The sequence below is a fragment of the Bos taurus genome, chromosome 13, assembly GCF_002263795.3.
Source record: "Bos taurus isolate L1 Dominette 01449 registration number 42190680 breed Hereford chromosome 13, ARS-UCD2.0, whole genome shotgun sequence".
NCBI classification, from domain to species: Eukaryota; Metazoa; Chordata; class Mammalia; order Artiodactyla; family Bovidae; genus Bos; species Bos taurus.
This window is the reverse complement of record NC_037340.1, coordinates 81,921,208-81,944,552: the sequence shown is the minus strand read 5'-3', so window position 1 is coordinate 81,944,552 and position 23,345 is coordinate 81,921,208. Positions and strand designations below refer to the sequence as shown.

Genomic DNA, 23,345 nt, shown 5'->3' with positions numbered 1-23,345 from the left:
GTTCTATTACAGTTTCAGTCTTCTGGAGCTCTGAGATCCTACAATTAGAATCAACACTGGTTCAAGACTCATCCGAATAAGAATTTTAAGATTCAGTGTAATGCTTTTCCAATCCTACAAGATGAGCAAAAATAAAGACACTAATATAAAAACCCATAATACAATTTCACAGACTGATAACGCTGGACCACAAAGTTGGCTCTAAGCAAGTGATAAATTAGACACCTGATGAATTATGAGTCACGTTCTCTGTAAGACGAAAACAAAACAACTGCTGAGTAAAGTCAGAACAATTCTTTACACTCGGTCCAGAGATAAATGTTTCCCCAGGGTCTTTATAACAGATGGAGTACAATTTGGACACTCTCCACGGAGGGCAATCTCACAAGATCTTTCCCCAAACTGGACACATCCTTTGACTCAGCAATTCCACTTGCAAAGATTTGCTTTACCCTCATACGCTTGCACGTGTGAAATAACGGCTGTGTAACAGTACTCACTGTGGCACTATTTGTAAAAGCAAGCCAAAGATTTGAAACACCAGAACACCATGAGGGAGCTGGTAGAGTAAAGGAGAATCCCAGGGACGGGGGAGCCTGGTGGCTGCCGTCTATGGGGTTGCACAGAGTTGGACACGACTGAAGCGACTTCACTTTCCCTTTTCACTTTCATGCATTGGAGAAGCAAATGGCAGCCCACTCCAGTGTTCTTGCCTGGAGAATCCCAGGGACGGCGGAGCCTGGTGGCTGCCGTCTACGGGTCACACAGAGTCGGACACGACTGAAGCGACTTAGCAGCAGCAGCAGGGTAAAAACAAATGCCAGCTGTTAATAAGACGGAGACAACCGGACGCCCGCTGAAATGACTGTCTGCTCCAAAAGTGACTGCTGAGCGAAAAAGCCGAGTGCGTACCTAGAAGAAATGAACACGTGTCCACACAGACACTTGCACGTGAATGTTCCCAGCAACATTATTCACAACAGTCACAAGGCAGAAACCATCAAATGCCCATCAACTGAAGAGAAAAAAATGTGGTGTATCTATACAGCAGAATATTATTCAACCAAGAAAGAAGTTCTGATATCTGTCACAACATGGATGAAGCTTGAAAACATTTTACTAAGTGAAAGAAGCCAGACACAGAAGATCACATATTGCATTAATTTCGTTTGCATGAAACGTCCAAGAGGCAAACCCATAGAAACAGAAAGTAGATTACTGGTTTCCAGGGACTGAGTGGAAGGGCCACCTGGGAGTGACTGCCAATGGACAGGAGATTTATTTATGGAGTGATGAAAATGTTCTAAACTTGGACTGTGGTGATGATCATACAGCCGTGTGCATGTGCCAAAAGTCACAGAACTGGACACTTTCACAAGCTTGAATTTTATGGTAGGTGAACTCTATCTCCATAAAGTTGTTATTTTAAAAACTAAGTACACCTTTATAGACTTGTGGGACTTGGGGGTAAAATTCAAAATAACTATAGTCTGCCTGACACAGTGGGCCAGCCACAAAAATGTCATCACTTTGACCTTGAGCATTTACTAATGGCCAGTCACCTGATCGGGCTTGTCTTCTTCAATTCTTATGACTGTCCCATGATATAAAGAGAAACTCTTATGATTACCAGTTTAGAGGTGGGAAATAGAGGTTTAAGATATTTGAAGGAGAAGTAAAGAGCAATTCTGATTCAAGAACCCACACTCTTGTCCATTAGACGATCTTCCCTCTCTGAAGCATTTAATCTCTGTTAGTGTTTTTATTACAGTTGAACCTTGAACAACTCTGGGGTTAGAGGCATCAACCCTCCTGCCAGTCAAAAACCTGAGTGTAATTCCACAACCAGCCCTACACACCTGGGTTCTGCATCCATGGATCCAAGCAGCTGTGGCTCGTGTGGTACGACAGTGTGTATTTACTGCAAAAAGCGTCTGCATGTAAGTGGACCTGCACGGTTCAAACCTGCGTTGTCCAAAGGTCAACTGTGTCACTATGGTTCCAGCCTTGAACATCCAAATGCTGGAGTAGTTTTTAGGAAGCTGAGTGGCAGCTATGAATCAGTACTTTTCATTAGAATTTTACCTTTGCAAATGGCTTGGTACAGATAAAAAAAAATGACGGGATCTAAACTGAGTTGAAATCTAAACATGTTTTCATCTGACACTGTTCGGAGTCCAGCACTGGGTCATGATGAGACGATCTGTTCAACATGCCAAGATGCTCTGACGCTGAAAGACGGGTCCCACAGGCCAGAGAACTGTCGTTTCTCTCACGCTGCTGACCGTGGACTCCCGGGTCACCATGCGTTTCCTTACATTTTTATCGCCCTCTGTTTACAATATTTGTTGTTGCTGTTTACTTGCTAAGTCAGGTCTAACTCTTTGCAACCTCGTGGACTGTAGCCTTCCAGGCTCTTCTGTCCACGGGATTTCCCAGGCAAGAATACTAGAGTGGGTTGCCGTTTCCTTCTCCAGGGGATCTTCCCGATCCAGGGATTTAACCGGCATCTCTTGCATTGCAGGCAGAATCTTTACACTGAGCCACTGGGAGAGCCCACTTAAAAATATGCATTCCTTCATTTTTTTTACTGTTTAAATTAAAATGTGCATTTAAGGCAATCGATGATGGAAGCGCAGGAGGCTGCCATTTGGCCATTCCAGCAAGTGACCACCCAACTACCACTCTCTTCTTATTAAACAGCAACAAAATCCCAGGCAATGTTCCACCTGAGGGACTATATTTTTAGGCTTGTAAGTAAAGCCAGGCGGCTAAATACTGACCAAGGATGTAGAAGAAGTTCTGTGTTCTGTCAGAATTCTTTTGCATTTCTGGCCTTTCCTACTTCTGTGTACGAGGTATGATGCACGGAGCTCCAGCAGCCAGTTTGGGCCATGAGGTAACCTTTTGGTTGGAAGCCCCCAGTAGGATGGCAGAGCAGACACAGATGAAACCTGCTTTCCTGATGACCTTGGAACTGTGATACGAACTTTGAATTATTTTCTATGGAAGAAAACTAAATTTCTACTTAGTAAGTTACTATGAGTTTTCAGGTACAGGCAGACAAACCTAATTCAAAAAGTAGCATCAGCCTACCCTCCTATTTATATATGTATATGTTTTAATAAGGGGCTTCCCCAACAGCTCAGTGGTAAAGAATCCGCCTGCAAGGCAGAAGACACAGGAGACGTGGGTTCGATCCCTGGATCAGGAAGATCCCCTGGAGGAGGGCATGGCAACCCACTCAGTATTCTTGCCTGGAGAATCCCATGGATGGAGGAGCCTGGCGGGCTACAGTCCATGGCTGCAAAGAGCTGGACATGACTGAAGCTACTGAGCATGCACACTTTAACAAAGAGGATCGTACCAAGTATTATACTCCAGAACTTACTCCTTTAGTTTCCACTCCAAAACAAATCAAAGGATCCTTCCACTTCAATATGCACAACCCTAACTTTCTTTTGAATGAATGTGTAGCTTTCCATTGTTAAGGTTTCAAGTTGTTCCTCTACATCCGTTAACCACTTTGTTAAATTCTTTTTTTCAAATGCTGTTTCTGAAAAGAAAAAAATCTATTTCTACTCAGCGCTGCCTTCCCAAGGCATTCAGTTTTATTTTGCTCTTAGACAAGCAACTCTGCTTCCCAGCTTAGATTCTGGGAAACTAACAAAAGGCCTTTGGGGGTTAGCATCCCTCACAGCGAGCACTGGAGCGCATACCACCTAATAACAGCAACGTGAGAGGCCTGCCCTCAGATCTGACATCTGACCGTCGATGTCATGACAACACACAGCCCTATAAGTGGACGGGGGCTCAGGGTGTTCTTCTCGGGAGCAACCAGGGGACTGCAAGTTTAAAAAAGCTTCATAAAGTCCTGAGCATAGGAATACACAATTACAATGGATCTTCATTACTCAGACCCCAAAATAGCCATTAATTGTCGGAAAATGTGTTAGTCATAAGTCATATCTGATTCTTTGTGACCCCATGGACTGTAGCCTGCCTGTCTCCTCTGTCCATCAGATTTCCCAGGCAAGAATACTGGAGTGGGTTGCCATTTCCATCTGCAGGGGGGATCGTCCCAACCCAAGGATCGAATTCACGTCTCCTATATTACTGGTAGATCAACAAAATAAAATAAAACACTTTTAAAGCCGGTTCTCAAAGAGAAGGCAGATTCTGAACCACAGAGCCCAAATTCTCCCATTGGACTTAGAGTTGCAATTGTTTAGGTAAAACACATCTCAGGTATCATTCAGAGACCAAATCCATGTTCAGGCAAGTTTCTCAAGCTTTCCATTTTTGAGAGAGAAATTAACCAGGAAAATTTTCAAGATTGCTCTTTCTGCTGAAAGTGCAATTATTTCAGCGTCCTTATCAGAAGTACACAGAGACCACAACCATGCTGAACCACTTCTCCGCAAGAGACAAGACCAGGCGAAATGCACCTTAATAGCCACTGTCTCTGATGAACAAAATCTCATCATTTCAGAGACAGTACCTGTTTGCGGTTAAGTAACTGATTTTTAAAACATTTCCACCTCTGAGTAAGAAATTGCACTCACCTTTCACACTGGTGTTCTGAAAGCAAGAGGGGAAAAAGGCTGCTTTCTGATAACAGGCAGCCCCACAGTTTTCTCTGGGCGTGCAGACACAGCCGTGTGCTGGAAAAGATTCTATTGTTGGAAGATGGACTTGCTCCAGGTATTTCTGAAAAGCACGGTTGTGATTTAATTGCGTGGCTCGGGAAGCATCCAGCAACTGGACATCTTTTTTTTGTGCTTCCAGTTGTGAGTGTGTGTGTTTAACCAAGTGTGCTTGGTGCCAGATTCTCACTTGATTTATAATCAGACCACAAGTTCGCAGCAAGAAAGTTCCAATCGTCAAGAGAAAACCATTATTTCTAACATTCCTAATACCCGAGTAGTCGGTCTCTGCGTTTTCTTTCCCTTTCCAGCCTTCCCCCCCTGGCAACCAGCTCTGGATCAAAGGGAACAAATTCATCTCTTTCCTGAATATTCACCACTCAGAACTCCAGGAACCCTGGCGCCAGACAGCCGGTGTCCCAGCTTCGAGCCTCACCCTTCACAGGGCACAGAAAGGACACCGCTCAGACAAGAAGTGTTCTTTACACAGTCTGTCTTTATCCGAACGAATCAATGGGAGAAGGAGAAAGCTGTCAGGTTAGCGATTCTGAAATCTGACCTCATCAAAGCTAAAAAGAGAGGAATGTGGGAAACGGTTAAAAAAAAAGAATCTGGGGTTTGTTTTGACACCGGCTCCTCAGCCAGAGATCAGAGAAGTGCGAGCCTGGACTGGGAGAAGCAGCCAAATTTAAAAAGCAGAACTTAGGGAGGGAGAGTGGTCACAGCCGAAAGGACACCATGCTGCCGGTCGCTGGCAGGGAGAAAAGTCGCACACTTAAGTGCGCGCACTGAAAACTAAGAAGCTGTTTGGTTCTTAGTATTTGGCCAGTATCTGCAGCCAAATCTTCAAAAACAGATCGAATCACCAAACGGGAAGCGTCAGAAGACTGGAGTACAACTCCTACCACACCCCTCTATAATTCCAGTAAAGACGAAAGGCCTGCCTAAATTATCATCTCTCTGAGTCGTGTCTGACTCTCTGTGACCTTATGGACTGTAGCCCACCCGGCTCCTCTGTCCATGGAATTTTCCAGGCAGGAACATCGGAGTGGGCTGCCATGTCCTTCTCCAGGGGATCTTCCTGACCCGGGGGTGGAAACCACGTCTCTTGAGTCTCCTGCACTGGCAGGCAGATCCTTTACCACCATGCCCCCTGAGAAGCCCCCAGTCCCACTGGTCCCTGTACCACAGTGAACAGAATGACTAACAGAAAGGCTTCTGGCCAACCAGGAGAGCAGGAGTCCACCTTCTGCTGAGCCCAGGCGACGTTAGCCAGCCTCCCACCCTCGGGGAAATGCTTCCTTTCAGGGCAGGGACAGTCACCATCGGACCGGCTGTGAATAACCTGGGTGTTCAGACCAACGCCAACTGCAGTACTGAACACGCGAGCTGAGCAAGAACTTTGCTCTTCCCCCAGACAGGGGCCATCGCCCACCAAGGACCACCCTCCATTCACGTTCTTCTCCAGAGGGCTGTCCTCTGGCAAAGGAAGCAGTCACACCCAGCCCTCACCTCTGGGGAGGGGCACAGGGCTGGAGACAGAAACACCCATGGCCAATGAATTGGTCCATCACGCCTACATAATGAATCCTCCATAGAAGCTCCCAAAGGGCAGGGTTCAAGGACTGAAGGACCGAGAGATCATCAAGGTGCTGGCAGGGTGGCAGGTCTAGAGAGGGGACAGAAGTCCCACACAGTCCCCTCCCATACCCTGCCCCAGGCATCTCTTCCATCGGGCTGTTCTGGAGCTGAATCCTTTATAGTCATCAGGGAAACGCAAGTGAAGTGTTTTCCTGAGTTCTGTGAGTTGTTCAGGCAAATTTCTGAACCTGAAAAGAAAGCTGGGAGAACAGCACAGTTATGGTCGGCCCGCAGAAGGGTGGGAAGCCTGGGCACCCCTGCTGTGGTTGGCAGCTCCAGCAGGGACGTCTCCTGGGAGCAAGGTTTTTACCTCTGGAGTCTGTGCTAACTCCAGGAGGCAGTGGCAGAACTGACCCGAGTTTCTGGACACACTTGGTGTCAGAGGCTGCATCATAAAAATGAGCACCACCACCGCTCACAAGCGACGTGAGGCCAGAAAGTGAAGAACTGGGTCAACGGGAGAAGACATGGGGTCCGTCAGAGGCTGCTCATAGAAGGTCCAACCAAAGGAAGGGCCAGGAGATGCGAGGGGGCACGGTGGCATCCCAAGGAAACACCCCACGTAGATGGTGAGCGCAAACGCCCTACGCCAGTGTTCTCGTCCCGTCACTCAGTCATGTTTGACTCTTTGCAACTGACCCCATGGACTGCAGCACACCAGGCTTCCGTGTCCTTCACCATCTCCCAGAGTTTGCTCAAGCTCAGGTTCATTGGGTCAGTGATGTCATCCATCTCATCCTCTATCACCCCCTTCTCCTCCTGACCTCAGGGTCTTTTCCAATGAGTCAGTTCTTCACATCAGGTGGCCAAAGTACTGGAGCTTCAGCTTCAGCATTAGTACTTCCAATGAATATTCAGGATTGATTTCCTTTAGGATTGAAGGGACTCTAAGAGTCTTCTCTAGCACCACAGCTCGAAAGCATCAATTCTTCAGCTCTCAGGCTTCTCTATGTTCCAACTCTCCCATCTGTACATGACTACTGGAAAAACCAAAGCTTTAACTCTATGAACCTTTGTCAGCAAAGTAATGTCTCTGCTTTTGAATATGCTGTCTAGGGTGGTCACAGCTTTCCTTCCAAGGAGCAAGTGTCTGTTAATTTCATGGCTGCAGTCACCATCCACAGTGATTCCAGAGCCCAAGAATATAAAATCTGTCACTGTTTCCACTTTTTCCCCATCTATTTTCCACTAAGCGATGCGACAGGATGCCACAATTGAAGTTTTCTGAACATTGAGTTTTACTAAGAACGAAATCCTAGATGTATTTTGAACCTAGAGGCAACAGAATTTGCTAAGGGACTGCCAAACAAAATGGGAGAGGAAGAGAAGAGTCAAGGACAACCAAAGGGTGATCCATCGCATAAGCAACTGGGAGGATGGGGTTGAACTAGGAGCTCCACTGAGATGCCTTTGGTCCCATCAACTGGAGGAGGAGGACCCCAAAACACGAGCAACAGGAGTCTGAGAGCTGACGAGGCTGCAGGTCAAAGAGCTTCCATAGGCACTTACCTGCTCTACAGAATGGAGAACACACTTGATTTTCAAAAACCAAAATGCTAAGATGACAGGATTCTCTTCTGAGAGTTTGAAACAGAGTGTTACTAAAAGCCTACAAGGAAGATGTGCCACAGAAAATCTTCAGTGTCTAATGCACCACATTTCCTTGAAGCCAAAACAACTATTAATTCAAAGATAAAAGTCAGACAAATTGGTTATCTCACAGTATAGAGACAGATTCACAAATACCGTTCCTGGTGCATCATTCACTTTGAAATGAAGGAGCAAAGCATCATGTTTAAGCAACCCATTTCTCCTTACTAAATCACAAGAGGATGGTGTTACAGATCTCATGGTATTTGCTTAAAACATAAGCTAGTTATTTGAAAAAATGAGTACATCATATTCAAACTTGAAACTCTGACCTAAATCAAGACTTTCTGACTTTCTGTGGACACTACAGAGGTCTTGTCATTCTCTCATCTTCAATTATATAGGCACTCATAACTTCTGTATCTCTATAGAGATAGAGAATAAATAATTTAATCATTTCAGGATGGTATGAAATGTTAAAGGCAATAATAGAAATGGAAGGAATAAAGATTATATTAAATAGTTTATAAGTAAAAGAAATAGATCTAATATTATAAAATGCCTAATATTTATGTAGCATTTTATATGGGATGGATGCCAAACATTAAACATATATTATGTCTCTTTTAATCTTCATAACACTGACCTCCTGATACAAAAAAAAAAAGAAAATGCAGTTCAATCCAACCACTACAGCACAGTGAAAACATTAAATGAGACGCAGCACACGTTGAAAGTCAGGGACAGCTACACTGGAGCCCTAGATGAGCCAATTTCTTCCTAGACGTCCCTGGACACGTTCATTAACTCCATTAAACTTTAACCTTCTCACTTCTCTGGTGGTCCAGTGGCTAAGACTCCTGCTCTAAATGCAGGGAGCCCAGGTTCGATCCCTGGTCAGGGAACGAGATCCCACGTGCTGCCACCAAAGGTCCGGCACACCACAAGTAAGACCTGGCACCGCCAAGGAAATAAACAGACGCCAACGTAAAATGGAAGAGCGGAGCCACAGGAGCACCTGCCACAGAGGGCCGGTAAGAGCACTACCAGCTGATGTGTGTGCAAATGTAAAATGGAAAGGCGGAGCCACAGGAGCACCTGCCACAGAGGGCCGGTAAGAGCACTACCAGCTGATGTGTGTGCAAATGTAAAATGGAAAGGCGGAGCCACAGGAGCACCTGCCACAGAGGGCCGGTAAGAGCACTACCAGCTGATGTGTGTGCAAATGTAAAATGAAAAGGCGGAGCCACAGGAGCACCTGCCACAGAGGGCCGGTAAGAGCACTACCAGCTGATGTGTGTGCAGTATTCAGCATGGCACTGGGCAAAAAGTAAGGGCTTACTAACTGTGAGGCATTTTCATCAATATCACCAACATCATCACCATCAGCACATAAAGTAAGAGAGGCAGGTTCGATCCCTGGGTCTGCATAAATCCCTGGAGGAGGGCAGGCAACCCACTCCAGTATTCTTGCCTGGAGAATCCCATGGACAGAGGAGCCTGGCAGGCTACAGTCCATGGGGTCACAAAGAGTCGGACACAACTGAGCAACTCAGCACTCACACAAAGTGTCAGAATTAAACTGAATCATACAACACTGAGCTGGTGTCCAGAGAGCTGGAAATTGGTTGATGTTGGAAAGCCTCATGAATATTTGGTGTCAGTAGGGTTCTATCTGTAGAAAATGATCAGAGTTAATAGTACCTGAAGCTCCAATACTTTGGCCACTTGACGCGAAGAGCTGACTCATTGGAAAGATTCTGATGATGGGAAAGACTGAGGGCAGGAGGAGAAGGGGACAACAGAGGACGAGATGGCTAGATGGCATCACTGACTCGATGGACATGGGCTTGAGCAAGCTCTGGGAGTTGGGACAACAGAGGATGAGATGGCTAGATGGCATCACCGACTCGATGGACATGGGCTTGAGCAAGCTCTGGGAGTTGGGACAACAGAGGACGAGATGGCTGGATGGCATCACCAACTCGATGGACATGGGCTTGAGCAAGCTCTGGGAGTAGGTGAAGGATAGGGAAGCCTGGTGTGCTACAGTCCATGGGGTCAGTTGCAAAGAGTCAGACACGACTGAGCGACTGAACAACAGCAACGACCTAATTAGGAACTGAATGAATGAATGAATATCTGTGTTAATTTTTTCATTGTTTATTGCGAACCTAGACCCTGGGTGAGTATAGAACACACATGTGGAGCCAAACCATCTGAGCTGGAGGCCCTTCTCTGTCACTGGGAGGGATCTGAGCCTTTGCAACAGTAAAGCTTTTAGCCCAGGATGTTAGAAGGGGGAGACACAGCTCAGACAAAAGCATACTCTACCACACCCAAAGAAAACAATAGAAGGTTCCCAAGCTAGAGTATTTCCAAAGGGTGAAATTTAAATGATTTTCTCTTCTCATTTGTCTTTCCATCTACTGCAAAAAGGCCTCTTTATTTAAACAAAGCAGGGCTATAGATGCATATACACATTCTGTCTCCTAAGAGACAACCATTTAAACAACACTGCTCAGTTCTCTTTAGGCTGAATTATTTGAATAAAATCAACCCCCACATCATATTTGAATTTCTGGGTTTTTTCTCCCTTACAGTAATTAAATATGTATCTGTAGCTGACAATGGATTCTCCACACACATATTTAAATATACCTTCTCTTCCCACTATAACAGGGTTATATAATGAGACACACTTCTGCCCACTTAAGGAATCACAGAGGGGAAATGAGAATATGGGAGCTGGACTCTGAGATGCTATTTTTAGCCTAAGGGTGCAGGACACACTGCAAGTGAACATTTTACTATTATTCACACCTTTCCTTTTGGCTTCCACTGTCTACTTTAAGAGTCAGAAATAACTCGAGCTAGAAAGAGGTGGATTGTGTCAGGGATCATCCTCTGTCAGCTAACACATTACCCGATCACCGCAACACCACAGAGTGCACAGAAGCATGCTCTGCATTACCCAATTACACACCACCATGGATTGCACTGGAGAAACAAATGGCAACCCACCCCAGTATTCTTGCCTGGAGAATCCCATGGACAGAGGAGCCTGGCGGGCCACAGTCCACGGGATCGCAGGAGTCGGACACGACTTAGCGACTAAACCACCACCACCACCTTGGACTGCACAGAAGCGTACTCTGCATTACCTGATCACCGCAACACCACAGAGCGCATAGACGCATGCCCTGCATTACCCGATCACCGCAACACCACAGGGCTGCATAGACGCGCTTCAGACACTTGCGCCGTCGCCCGACAAAGCTGGCTGACTGCCAGCGCTCTGCCGTCCTGGATGAGCAGCACACGTTTCTGGGACCAGCGTCTCCACAGGAGGGACTGAGTCCATCTTGGCATGCTTTCCTTGGTTGAGCCATGCCGCTTTTTATGGGCAACATGAAGAAATGATTTGTCTTCTTGGGAAACGAATTTGCTTTCTGAAATGGAACAAGCAAAAGAGAACACAAGCTCAAAACTCCCTAAATCTGCATTTGAAGTGACAGTCAGTGGTAGGATGCCTGCCATTACAAAATCTCAAAACGAGAACAGTCAATAGCAACAGGATATACTACGAAAGACCAAAAAAATGGCCCCCTAAAGATGTGCACTGCGTAATGCCCAGGACCTGCGCAGATACTATCTTAACACTTTCCAGAATTGATTACGCTAAGAATTTTGATATCTGAAAATCACCCTGGAGTATCCAGGTGGGCACAGTGTAATCAAGTGCATCCTTATAAGAGAAAAGCAAGAGACGAAGTTAGAAAAAGCAGATGTGACAACAGAAACAGGCTGGACTGAAGGGCTTTGAGGATGAAGGAAGGAGCCATGAGTTAAGAAGTATGAGCGAAGCTAGAAAAGGCAAGGAGACCATTTTCCTAAGGCCTCCAGAGGAGACTCGGCTGACACCTTGATTTTGGACCCTTAAGGCTCAATTTAGACTTCTGACCTCCAGAATTGTAAGAAAATAAATTTCCGTTCTTTTAAACCACTAAGTTGTGATCATTTGTTACAATAGGAATAGGAAAGTAATGTTATATATCATTAAAGCATTTTAAATGTACGATTTTCGACAAATGTTTTTCGAATTAATTTCTGCTTCTGAACGTTGACTCTATATATAACTCACTATATATAAGAGTTGCAGTAGAGCATAGGAACCTGGAATGTCAGGTCCATGAATCAAGGCAAATTGGAAGTGGTCAAACAAGAGATGGCAAGAGTCAACATTCTAGGAATCAGCGAACTGAAATGGACTGGAATGGGTGAATTTAACTCAGATGACCATTATATCTACTACTGTGGGCAAAAATCCCTCAGAAGAAATGGGAGTAGCCATCATGGTCAACAAAAGAGTCCAAAATGCAGTACTTAGATGCAATCTCAAAAACGACAGAATGTTCTCTGTTCGTTTCCAAGGCAAACCATTCAATATCACAGTAATCCAAGTCTATGCCCCAACCAGTAGCGCTGAAGAAGTTGAAGTTGAACGGTTCTATGAAGACCTACAAGACCTTTTAGAACTAACACCCAAAAAAGATGTCCTTTTCATTACAGGGGACTGGAATGCAAAAATAGGAAGTCAAGAAACACCTGGAGTAACAGGCAAATTTGGCCTTAGAATACGGAATGAAGCAGGGCAAAGTTTTGCCAAAAAAATGCACTGGTCATGACAAACACCCCCTTTCAACAACACAAGAGAAGACTCTATACATGGACATCATCAGATGTTCAACACCGAAATCAGATTGATTATATTCTGTGCAGCCAAAGATGGAGAAGCTCTATATAGTCAGCAAAAACAAGACCAGGAGCTGACTGTGGCTCAGATCATGAACTCCTTATTGCCAAATTCAGACTTAAATTGAAGAAAGGAGGGAAAACCACTAGACCATTCAGGTATGACCTAAATCAAATCCCTTATGATTATACAGTGGAAGTGAGAAATAGATTTAAGGGCCTAGATCTGATAGACAGAGTGTCTGATGAACTATGGAATGACATTCATGACATTGTACAGGAGACAGGGATCAAGACCATCCCCATGGAAAAGAAATGCAAAAAAGCAAAATGGCTGTCTGGGGAGGCCTTACAAATAGCTATGAAAAGAAGAGAAGCGAAAAGCAAAGGAGAAAAGGAAAGATATAAACACCTGAATGCAGAGTTCCAAAGAATAGCAAGAAGGGATAAGAAAGCCTTCTTCAGCGATCAATGCAAAGAAATAGAGGAAAACAACAGAATGGGAAAGACTAGAGATCTCTTCAAGAAAATTAGAGATACCAAGGGAACATTTCATGCAAAGATGGGCTTGATAAAGGACAGAAATGGTATGGACCTAACAGAAGGAGATATTAAGAAGAGATGGCAAGAATACACAGAAGAACTGTACAAAAAAGATCTTCACGACCCAGATTATCACGATGGTGTGATCATTGACCTAGAGCCAGACATCCTGGAATGTGAAGTCAAGTGGGCCTTAGAAAGCATCACTACGAACAAAGCTAGTGGAGGTGATGGAATTTCAGTTGAGTTCTTTCAAATCCTGAAAGATGATGCTGTGAAAGTGCTGCACTCAATATGCCAACAAATTTGGAAAACTCAGCAGTGGCCACAGGACTGGAAAAGGTCAGTTTTCATTCCAATCCCAAAGAAAGGCAACACCAAAGAATGCTCAAACTACCACACAATTGCACTCATCTCACACGCTAGTAAAGTAATGCTCAAAATTCTCCAAGCCAGGCTTCAGCAATACGTGAACCGTGAACTTCCAGATGTGCAGCTGGTTTTAGAAAAGGCAGAGGAACCAGATATCAAATTGCCAACATCTGCTGGATCATCGAGAAAGCAAGAGAGTTCCAGAAAAACATGCATTTCCGCTTTATTGACTATGCCAAAGCCTTTGACTGTGTGGATCACAACAAACTGTGGAGAATTCTGAAAGAGATGGGAATACCAGACCACCTTATGTGCCTCTTGAGAAATTTGTATGCAGGTCAGGAAGCAACAGTTAGAACTGGACATGGAACAACAGACTGGTTCCAAATAGGAAAAGGAGTACGTCAAGGCTGTATATTGTCACCCTCTGTATTTAACTTCTATGCAGAGTACATCATGAGAAATGCTGGACTAGAAGAAGCACAAGATGGAATCAAGATTGCCGGGAGAAATGTCAATAACCTCAGATTATGCAGATGACACCACCCTTATGGCAGAAAGTGAAGAGGAACTAAAAAGCCTCTTGGTGAAAGTGAAAGTGGAGAGTGAAAAAGTCGGCTTAAAGCTCAACATTCAGAAAACGAAGATCATGGCATCTGGTCCCATCACTTCATGGGAAATAGATGGGGAAACAATGGAAACAGTGTCAGACTTTATTTTTCTGGGCTCCAAAATCACTGCAGATGGTGACTGCAGCCATGAAATTAAAAGACGCTTACTCCTTGGAAGGAGAGTTATGACCAACCTAGATAGCATATTGAAAAGCAGAGACATTACTTTGCCAACAATGGTTCATCTCGTCAAGGCTATGGTTTTTCCTGTGGTCATGTATGGATGTGAGAGTTGGACTGTGAAGAAAGCTGAGGGCTGAAGAATTGAAGCTTTTGAACTGTGGTGTTGGAGAAGACTCTTGCGAGTCCCTTGGACTGCAAGGAGATCCAACCTGTGCATTCTAAAGGAGATCAGCCCTGGGATCTCTTTGGAAGGAATGATGCTAAAGCTGAAACTCCAGTACTTTGGCCACCTCATGGGAAGAGTTGACTCATTGGATAAGACTCATGCTGGGAGGCATTGGGGGCAGGAGGAGAAGGGGACGACAGAGGACAAGATGGCTGGATGGCATCACTGACTCGATGGACTTGAGTCTGGGTGAACTCCGGGAGTTGGTGATGGACAGGGAGGCCTGGCGTGCTGGGACTCATGCGGTCGCAAAGAGTGGGACATGACTGAGCGACTGAACGGAACTGAACTGAATTCTTTTCATATCTTCAAAACGTATTTATGCATTAGTTCCTTTTATTTGTTCAGAATCACACATTTCACTCAGTCATTCATTTACTATCTTTTTCACTTGTTCAAAACCCTTTATTGAAAGCCCACTCGGAGCCAAGGTAGCTTCAGTCGCTCAGTCATGTCCGACTCTTTGCAGCCCCATGAATCGCAGCACGCCAGGCCTCCCTGTCCATCACCAACTCCCAGAGTTCACTCAGACTCACGTCCACTGAGTCGGTGATGCCATCCAGCCATCTCATCCTCCGTCGTCCCCTTTTCCTCTTGCCCCCAATCCCTCGCAGCATCAGAGTCTTTTCCAATGAGTCAATTCTTCGCATGAGGTGGCCAAAGTATTGGAGTTTCAGCTTTAGCATCATTCCTTCCGAAGAAATCCCAGGGCTGATCTCCTTTAGAATGGACTGGTTGGATCTCCTTGCAGTCCAAGGGACTCGCAAGAGTCTTCTCCAACACCACAGTTCAAAAGCATCAATTCTTTGGCCCTCAGCTTTCTTCACAGTCCAACTCTCACATCCATACATGACCACAGGAAAAACCATAGCCTTCACTAGACAGACCTTTGTTGGCAAAGTAATGTCTCTGCTTTTCAATATGCTATCTAGGTTGGTCATAAGTTTCCTTCCAAGGAGTAAGCGTCTTTTAATTTCATGGCTGCAGTCATCATCTGCAGTGATTTTGGAGCCCCCAAATATAAAGTCTGACACTGTTTCCACTGTTTCCCCATCTATTTCCCATGAAGTGATGGGACCAGATGCCATGATCTTCGTTTTCTGAATGTTGAGCTTTAAGCCAACGTTTTTACTCTCCTTTTTCACTTTCATCAATAGGCTTTTTAGTTCCTCTTCACTTTCTGCCAAAAGGGTGGTGTCATCTGCAAGGTAGCTTAGGAAGACAAAAATGAACATTTCAAGTCCTATCCTCCAGATGTTCCCAGTCTAAGACAGGAGGGACTCAACAATTTTAGTCAGTTCCATTCAGTGGCTCAGTCATGTCAACTCTTTGCAACCCTATAAACCGCAGCACACTGAGCTTCTGGATCCAAGACCAGCTCCCGAAGTTTACTCAAACTCATGTCCACTGAGGCAGTGATGCCATCCAACAATCTCATCCTCCATCGTCCCCTTCTTCTCCCACCTTAAATCTTTCTCAGCATCAGGGTCTTTTCAAATGAGTCAGTTCTTCACAACAGATGGCCAAAGTACTGGAGTTTCAGCTTCAACATCAGTCCTTCCAATGAACACCCAGGACTGACCTCCTTTAGGATGGACTGGTTGGATCTCCTTGCAGTCAAAGGGACCCTCAAGAGTCTTCTCCAACACCACAGTTCAAAACCATCAAATCTTCAGTGCTGAGCCTTCTTTATAGTCCAACTCTCACTCCCATACATGACCACAGGAAAAACCATAGCCTTGACTAGATGGACCTTTGTTGGCAAAGTAATGTCTCTGCTTTTTAATATGCTGTCTAGGTTGGTCATAGCTTTTCTTCCAAGGGGTAAGCATCTTTCAATTTCATGGCTGCAATCACCAGCTGAAGTGATTTTGGAGCCCACAAAAATAAAGTCAGCCACTGTTTCCACTGTTTCTCTGTCTACTTTCCACGAAGTGATGGGACCAGATGCCATGATCTTGGTTTTCTGAATGTTGAGCTTTAAGCCAAATTTTTCATTCTCTTCTTTCACTTTCATCAAGAGGCTTTTTAGTTCCTCTTCACTTGCTGCCATAAGGATGGTGTCATCTGCATAATCTGAGGTTATTGGTATTTGTGCTGGTAATCTTGATTCCAGCTTGTGCTTCATCCAGTCCAGCATTTCTCATGATGTACGCTGCATAGAAGTTAAATACAGAGGGTGACAATATACAGCCTTGACATACTCCTTTTCCAGTTTGGAACCAGTCTGTTGTTCCATGTCCAGTTCTAACTGTTGCGTCCTGACCTGCATATAGGTTTCTCAAGAGGCAGGTCAGGTGGTCTGGTATTCCCATCTCTTTCAGAATTTTCCAGAGTTTCTTGTGATCCACACAGTCAAAGGCTTTGGCATAGTCAAGAAAGCACAAATAGATGTTTTTCTGGAACTCTCTTACTTTCTCGATGATCCAGCAGATGTTGGCAATTTGATCTCTGGCTCCTCTGCCTTTACTAAAACCAGCTTGAACATCTGGAAGTTCACGGTTCACGTATTGCTGAAGCCTGGCTTGGAGAATTTTGAGCATTACTTTACTAGCATGTGAGATGAGTGCAATTGTGCATTAGTTTGACCATTTTTTGGCATTGCCTTTCTTTGGGACTGGAATGAAAACTGACCCTTTCCAGTCCTGTGGCCACTGCTGAGTTTTCCAAATTTGCTGACATACTGAGTGCAGCACGTTCACAGCATCATCTTTCAGGATTTGAAATAGCTCAACTGGAATTCCATCAACTCCACCAGCTTTGTTCACAGCGATGCTTCCTAAGACCCACCTGACTTCACATTCCAGGATGTCTGGTTCCAGGTGAGTGATCACACCATCATGATTATCTGGGTCGTGAAGATCTTTTTTGTACAGTTCCTCTGTATATTCTTGCCACCTCTTCTTAATATCATCTGCTTCTATTAGGTCCATACCATTTCTGTCCTTTATTGAGCCCATCTTTGCATGAAATGTTCCCTTGGTATCTCTAATTTTCTTTAAGAGATCTCTAGTCTTTCCCATTCTATTGTTTTCCTCTATTTCTTTGCACTGACCACTGAAGAAGGCTTTCTTATCTCTCCTGACTATTCTTTGGAACTCTGCATTCAGATGCTTATGTCTTTCCTTTTCTCCTTTGCCTTTTTGCTTCTCTTCTTTTCTCAGTTATTTGTCAGGCCTCCTCAGACAACCAATTTTCCTTTTTGCATTTCTTTTTCTTGGGGATGGTCTTATCCCTGCCTCTGTACAATGTCACAAACCGCTGTCCACAGTTCTTCAGCCACTCTATCAGATCTAGTCCCTTAAGTCTCTTGTCACTTTCACTGTATAATCGTAAGGGATTTGATTTAGGTCATACCTGAATGGTCTAGTGGTTTTCCCCACTTTCTTCAATTTAAGTTTGAATTTGGCAATAAGGAGTCCATGATCTGAGCCACAGTCAGCTCCCAGTCTTGTGTCCTAAACAGATGGAAATGTGGACATGAGGCAGAGAGTGCGAGAAGCCCTTCCCAGGTCAGTGTGTGTGTGTTTCATGCCGCGTGTCCTCCACTCCTTCAGCAGCTGCACAGAATCCCACAGTGAGCATAATTCATAGCTCTTTGGCCTCTATTAATGGGCTTCTCCGCTATTTCTTGTTTAAATCTTCTGGCCGCACTGCACAGCTTGCAGGATCTTAATTCCCCAAGCAGGGATCGAACCTACATCCCCTATATCAGCTTCTCGAAGTCTCAACCACAGGACCACGAGGAAAGTCCCAACTTACATGCTGCTTTTAATTTACACCAATATAAGCTGTAATGCAATGATCGTCGCTCTACACCTCTGCTTATGCACATGTGTTTCTATGGGTACGTAAGTAAAATATCTTGCAGTGCAGTCCATCAGTTCAGTTCAGTTCAGCCGCTCAGTCGTGTCCGACTCTCTGTGACCCCATGAATTGCAGCACGCCAGGCCTCCCTGTCCATCACCAACTCCCGGAGTTCACTCAAACTCACGTCCACTGAGTTGGTGATGCCATCCAGCCATCTCATCCTCTGTCATCCCCTTCTCCTCCTGCCCCCAATCCCTCCCAGCATCAGAGTCTTTTCCAATGAGTCAACTCTTCGCATGAGGTGGCCAAAGTACTGGAGTTTCAGCTTTAGCATCATTCCTTCCAAAGAACACCCAGGGCTGATCTCCTTTAGAATGGACTGGTTGGATCTCCTTGCAGTCCAAGGGACTCTCAAGAGTCTTCTCCACCACCACAGTTCAAAAGCTTCAATTCTTCGGCCCTCAGCTTTCTTCACAGTCCAACTCTCACATCCATACATGATCACTGGAAAAACCATAGCCTTCACTAGACAGATCTTTGTTGGCAAAGTAATGTCTCTGCTTTTCAATATGCTATCTTGGTTGGTCATAACTTTTCTTCCAAGGAGTAAGCGTCTTAATTTCATGGCTGCAATCACCATCTGTAGTGATTTTGGAGCCCAAAAGAATAAAGTCTGACACTGTTTCCCCATCTACTTCCCATGAAGTGATGGGACCAGATGCCATGATCCAGGTTTTCTGAATGTTGAGCTTTAAGCCAACTTTTTTACTCTCCACTTTCACTTTCATCAAGAGGCTTTTGAGTTCCTCTTCACTTTCTGCCATAAGGGTGGTGTCATCTGCATATCTGAGGTTAGTGATATTTCTCCCAGCAATCTTGATTCCAGCTTGTGCTTCTTCCAGCCCAGTGCTTCTCATGATATAGTCTGCATATAAGTTAAATAAGCAGAGTGACAATATACAGCCTTGATGTACTTCTTTTCCAGTTTGGAATCAGTCTGTTGTTCCATGTCCAGTTCTAACTGTTGCGTCCTGACCTGCATACAGGTTTCTCAAGAGGCAGGTCAGGTGGTCTGGTATTCCCATCTCTTTCAGAATTTTCCACAGTTTGTTGTGATCCACACAGTCAAAGGCTTTGGCATAGTCAATAAAGCACAAATAGATGTTTTTCTGGAACTCTCTTGCTTTCTCGATGATCCAGTGGATGTTGGCAATTTGATCTCTGGTTCCTCTGGCTTTTCTAAAACCAGCTTGAACATCTCAAAGTTGACGGTTGACATACTGCTGAAGCCTGGCTTGGAGAATTTTGAGCATTACTTTACTAGCATGTGAGATGAGTGCAGTTGTGCGGTAGTTTGAGCATTCTTTGGCACTGCCTTTCTTTGGGACTGGTGCAGTCCATACAGGATATCATTTAAATAAAAGAACTCACATGCCAAAGAACTAATATTTCTATGGATGTACATATTTATGCAAATGCCTAGAAACCATATGTGGTAATTGATAACAACAGTTGCCCATGCTAAAGAGTTAAAGGCAGGATGACATTGCCAAGGGACACTTGTTTATAACACTTTCACTTCCTACAATGAGAATGTCCTACGTGTTATTCACATAATTAAAGTTAATAATAAAACAGGACAGTAGTGTATGTCCCCAAATCAGAATGAGGAGCCAACAGGTGGACAGAAAACGAGGAACTGAGTCAGACACAGAAACGAGAAGGAAGGGTGATCCCAGGACAGGGCTTCAAAGGAACACAGAAAACCTGCGCATCCCTTCCAAGGCTGGGTTCCTAGTAAGAACGCAGAAGAATGTTTAACAGAAAGGAACAGAAAGAAGGTCATCATGGTCCCTCTGCAAGGTTAGACGGCAACTGGCTGTCCCTAACCCATCCTGCACCTACCGCATACCTAAAACCATCGTGAACCAGACTGGCCCTCTGTTAAACTATGAACGCATTTTACCTTCCCTGAAAAACATTTGTTTCAAAGTCTAACACCCTTATGCTTTTAGAAGACTGAAGCTTAATACACTGCGGAGGAACGTTCTCCGGGCAGGGACCTTGCTGTCTCGTTCATCCTAACATACTGAGCACACGTGCCTTGCTCTGAGGTGGTAACTAATAAATCCTTGTTAAATGAATTGACTCTAGGTTTCATGTATCACAGTACTAATCTATTTCCCGTATCGTCGTACTAATCCAAGCAGCACTTACGGTTCTATTAACTTAAACTGCATTTTCCCTCCGTTTTCTTCTTTCCTTGTCAAACAGCTGTTAAAAAAAAAAAGAAGAAGAAGAAGAAGGAAAGAAAGAAAAAGACAAACAATCTTTGGGTCTCAAACTATGCACCAAGTACTACTGTAAGTTCACAGAGTTCCCAGTACCCCCACAGAACTCTGCGAAGTCCAACACTGAGCTCTTCAGTAAGTCAGTTCCAAGCCTGGACTGACTCAGCAAAAACAGCTTGATCATCTTGATTGGCGGTTGTTTCCCACTAGGCTAAAAGAAGCAAAATTCAAACGAGAAATAAAGTCAGTTATGAAGTCAATTGAAACCTGGTGGCTCAGATGCTAAAGAATCTGCCTGCAATTCAGGAGAGCTGGGTTCGATCCCTGGGTTGGGAAGATCCCCTAGAGAAGGGAATGGCAACCCACTCCAGTATTCTTGCCTGGAGAATTGCATGGACAGAGGAGCCTGGTGGGCTACAGTCCATGGGGTCATAAAGAGTCAGACATGACTGAGCAACTTTTACTTCACTTCAGGTGGTCAATTATAATTAACTCTTCCTATCTCAAAGCCTAAAGTTGAGTCCACAGAACACTAAGATTACCCACACTACTTTCTATGGACTGAACTGTGTCTTCCCCAAACTCCTATGTTTAAGACCCAACCCTCAATGTGACTGTATTTGTAGACTGAGTCTTTAAGGAGGCGATTACAGTTAAATGGGTGGGGCCCTGATCCAACTGGATTGGTGTCTTTATAAGAGGAAGAAACATCAAAGATCCCTCTCTCCCTACCAACACAGAAGAAAGGCCATGTCAGGACACAGCAGGAGGCAACCATCTACCAGCAAGAAGGAAAGTCCTCGATGCCAGACAGGGACCTTGCTGGCACCTTGAACTGAGCCTCCAAAACCATGAGAAAACTAATTTCCATGGTTTAAGCAGCCCAGTCTGCAGCACTCTTCACGGCAGCCTAAGCAGACTAATTCATTTAAGAGGAGAAGGAGAAGGAGAGAGAAGAGACGGGAGAGACAGAGAGAAAGGTGAAATACAGTATTTTCATAATTCAACTATAACACACATTACTGAAATTATTCAGCATATGCAAAGATAAATGAGATGATTTTCTTGAACTTATTTATTGCCTCAAACACAAACTTAATTTTCATGTTCCTGCTAATGTCAGTTTTATGTGAGCCCAAACTCCCAAAAGATGTCTTATTTTTCATTCATTTCTCGATGAACCTCATTTTCCAAGACTCTTCCCTGACAGCTCTTCTGTAGCAAAAAGAGAGAGAGAGAAAGAGAGGAAAAAAAAACCTCTCTTTCACAGCTAGTGAAGCTATAGTTACTAGGCAACCTTCCATATATTTTAAAATAACTTGCAGCTTTCCAGCAAAAGGAAAGAGAATATTTAAGACTGTTAAGCTTCGAATTTTTAAAGCACACCTGAAGCAAAGTTAGTTAGAGCAGAGATTTATTGCCATTTCTGGGACCCTTGGAATTCCTCTTCTACCTGAAAACTGAAGTATGACCGCGGACTCCGAGAAACTCTTGACATCTTCTGACAAGTGGAAAAGGCAAATTCTCATGCCCAGTGCAGTACTGAAATGAGGAGGGCTTTGCAGAATTATTCAGAATAATGAAAGAGGAGGAAGGTGTCAACTTGGCATCCATCAAGCTGGAAGATATGACTTCCCCAGGGGAGACTTCGTGTCTGTATCTCTGAAAGGAGCCCTCTATTCAATGCACGTGTCCAGTAACAAGAGCAGTTACAGCACAGGAGAGGCAGAAGACTCTCAAGTAATCAGAATCCAAAATCCTTAGGGATTTGTCTTGAATTGTACCTTGCAGTGAACTGAGTGCCAAAGGTTGGGTGTCGGTAATTAAATCCCTTTAGAATAAGTAACTGCGGTCTCAGCATTCCAGATGTTGGGGTCATTCCAACATCATTCAAATTATACACATATATCCCCCCAATAACATTTCCTATTTTTTTAAGTCTTCACAAAATAAGGGTCCACAGCCTGTTCCCCTGTTCTGTTGAAAACTTAATCAGTCCCAGCAGCTGAATTTTTTCATATTTATTTCATCATAGTAATTCTCCTTAAAATGAATCACTGTCTTTTTGTTCTACTCTCTGCAAGACAGAGGATAATTAGCCAACATCGACTGCTTAAAATCCTTCATGTATTTGAAAACTATTAATTAGTCAACCCACAGCCCACTTTTCTCCAACATTAATAATCTCAGTGTCTTTTATCTTCTTTGAAAGTCTTATTCTGCAGTCATTTTTGTGACTCACTTCTGAATTAAGTTAACCTCTCCAAAGCTTGTTGAATGAACCAGTGAAATGAATGAATGATCCGTGATGGCAGGATGGCAGCCTGCAAGGGAATATGGAGATTTTTATTTTTTTGCTCACAGAGCATTTAAAAATATATAAATGAACTAATATTTGAAAATCAAGTTTCACATAGACTTGGACTTCTGATTTTGCTTTAAAAGTTGCAATAATTGAGAGAGTAAGATTGATGCATATACACTGCGTGTGTGCCAAGTCTCTTCAGTTCAGTTCAGTTCAGTCACTCAGTCGTGTCTGACTCTTTGCGACCCCATGGACCACAGCATGCCAGGACTCCCTGTCCATCACCAACTCCTGGAGCTTGCTCCAACTCATGTCCATCATGTCCAACTCTTTACAACCCCCTGGGCTGTAGCCCACCAGGCTCCTCTGTCC

General features: G+C 44.3%; 1 protein-coding gene and 1 non-coding gene across 4 annotated transcripts in view; one reads left to right on the top strand and one right to left on the bottom strand.

Annotated features, from left to right (window-relative positions):
• The window catches only part of DOK5 (docking protein 5), a 150,777-nt gene that overhangs the window by 99,976 nt on the left and 27,456 nt on the right, over positions 1–23,345 (bottom strand). The window contains exon 1 of one of the 3 annotated variants that reach the window (XM_059892659.1): positions 4,566–4,618. The gene's annotated coding sequence lies outside the window, so the exon portion shown is untranslated. 3 annotated transcript variants of the gene reach the window in all.
• Positions 8,711–8,782, top strand: TRNAL-UAA (transfer RNA leucine (anticodon UAA)). The gene has a single exon. It is a non-coding gene; the product is annotated as a tRNA-Leu (tRNA).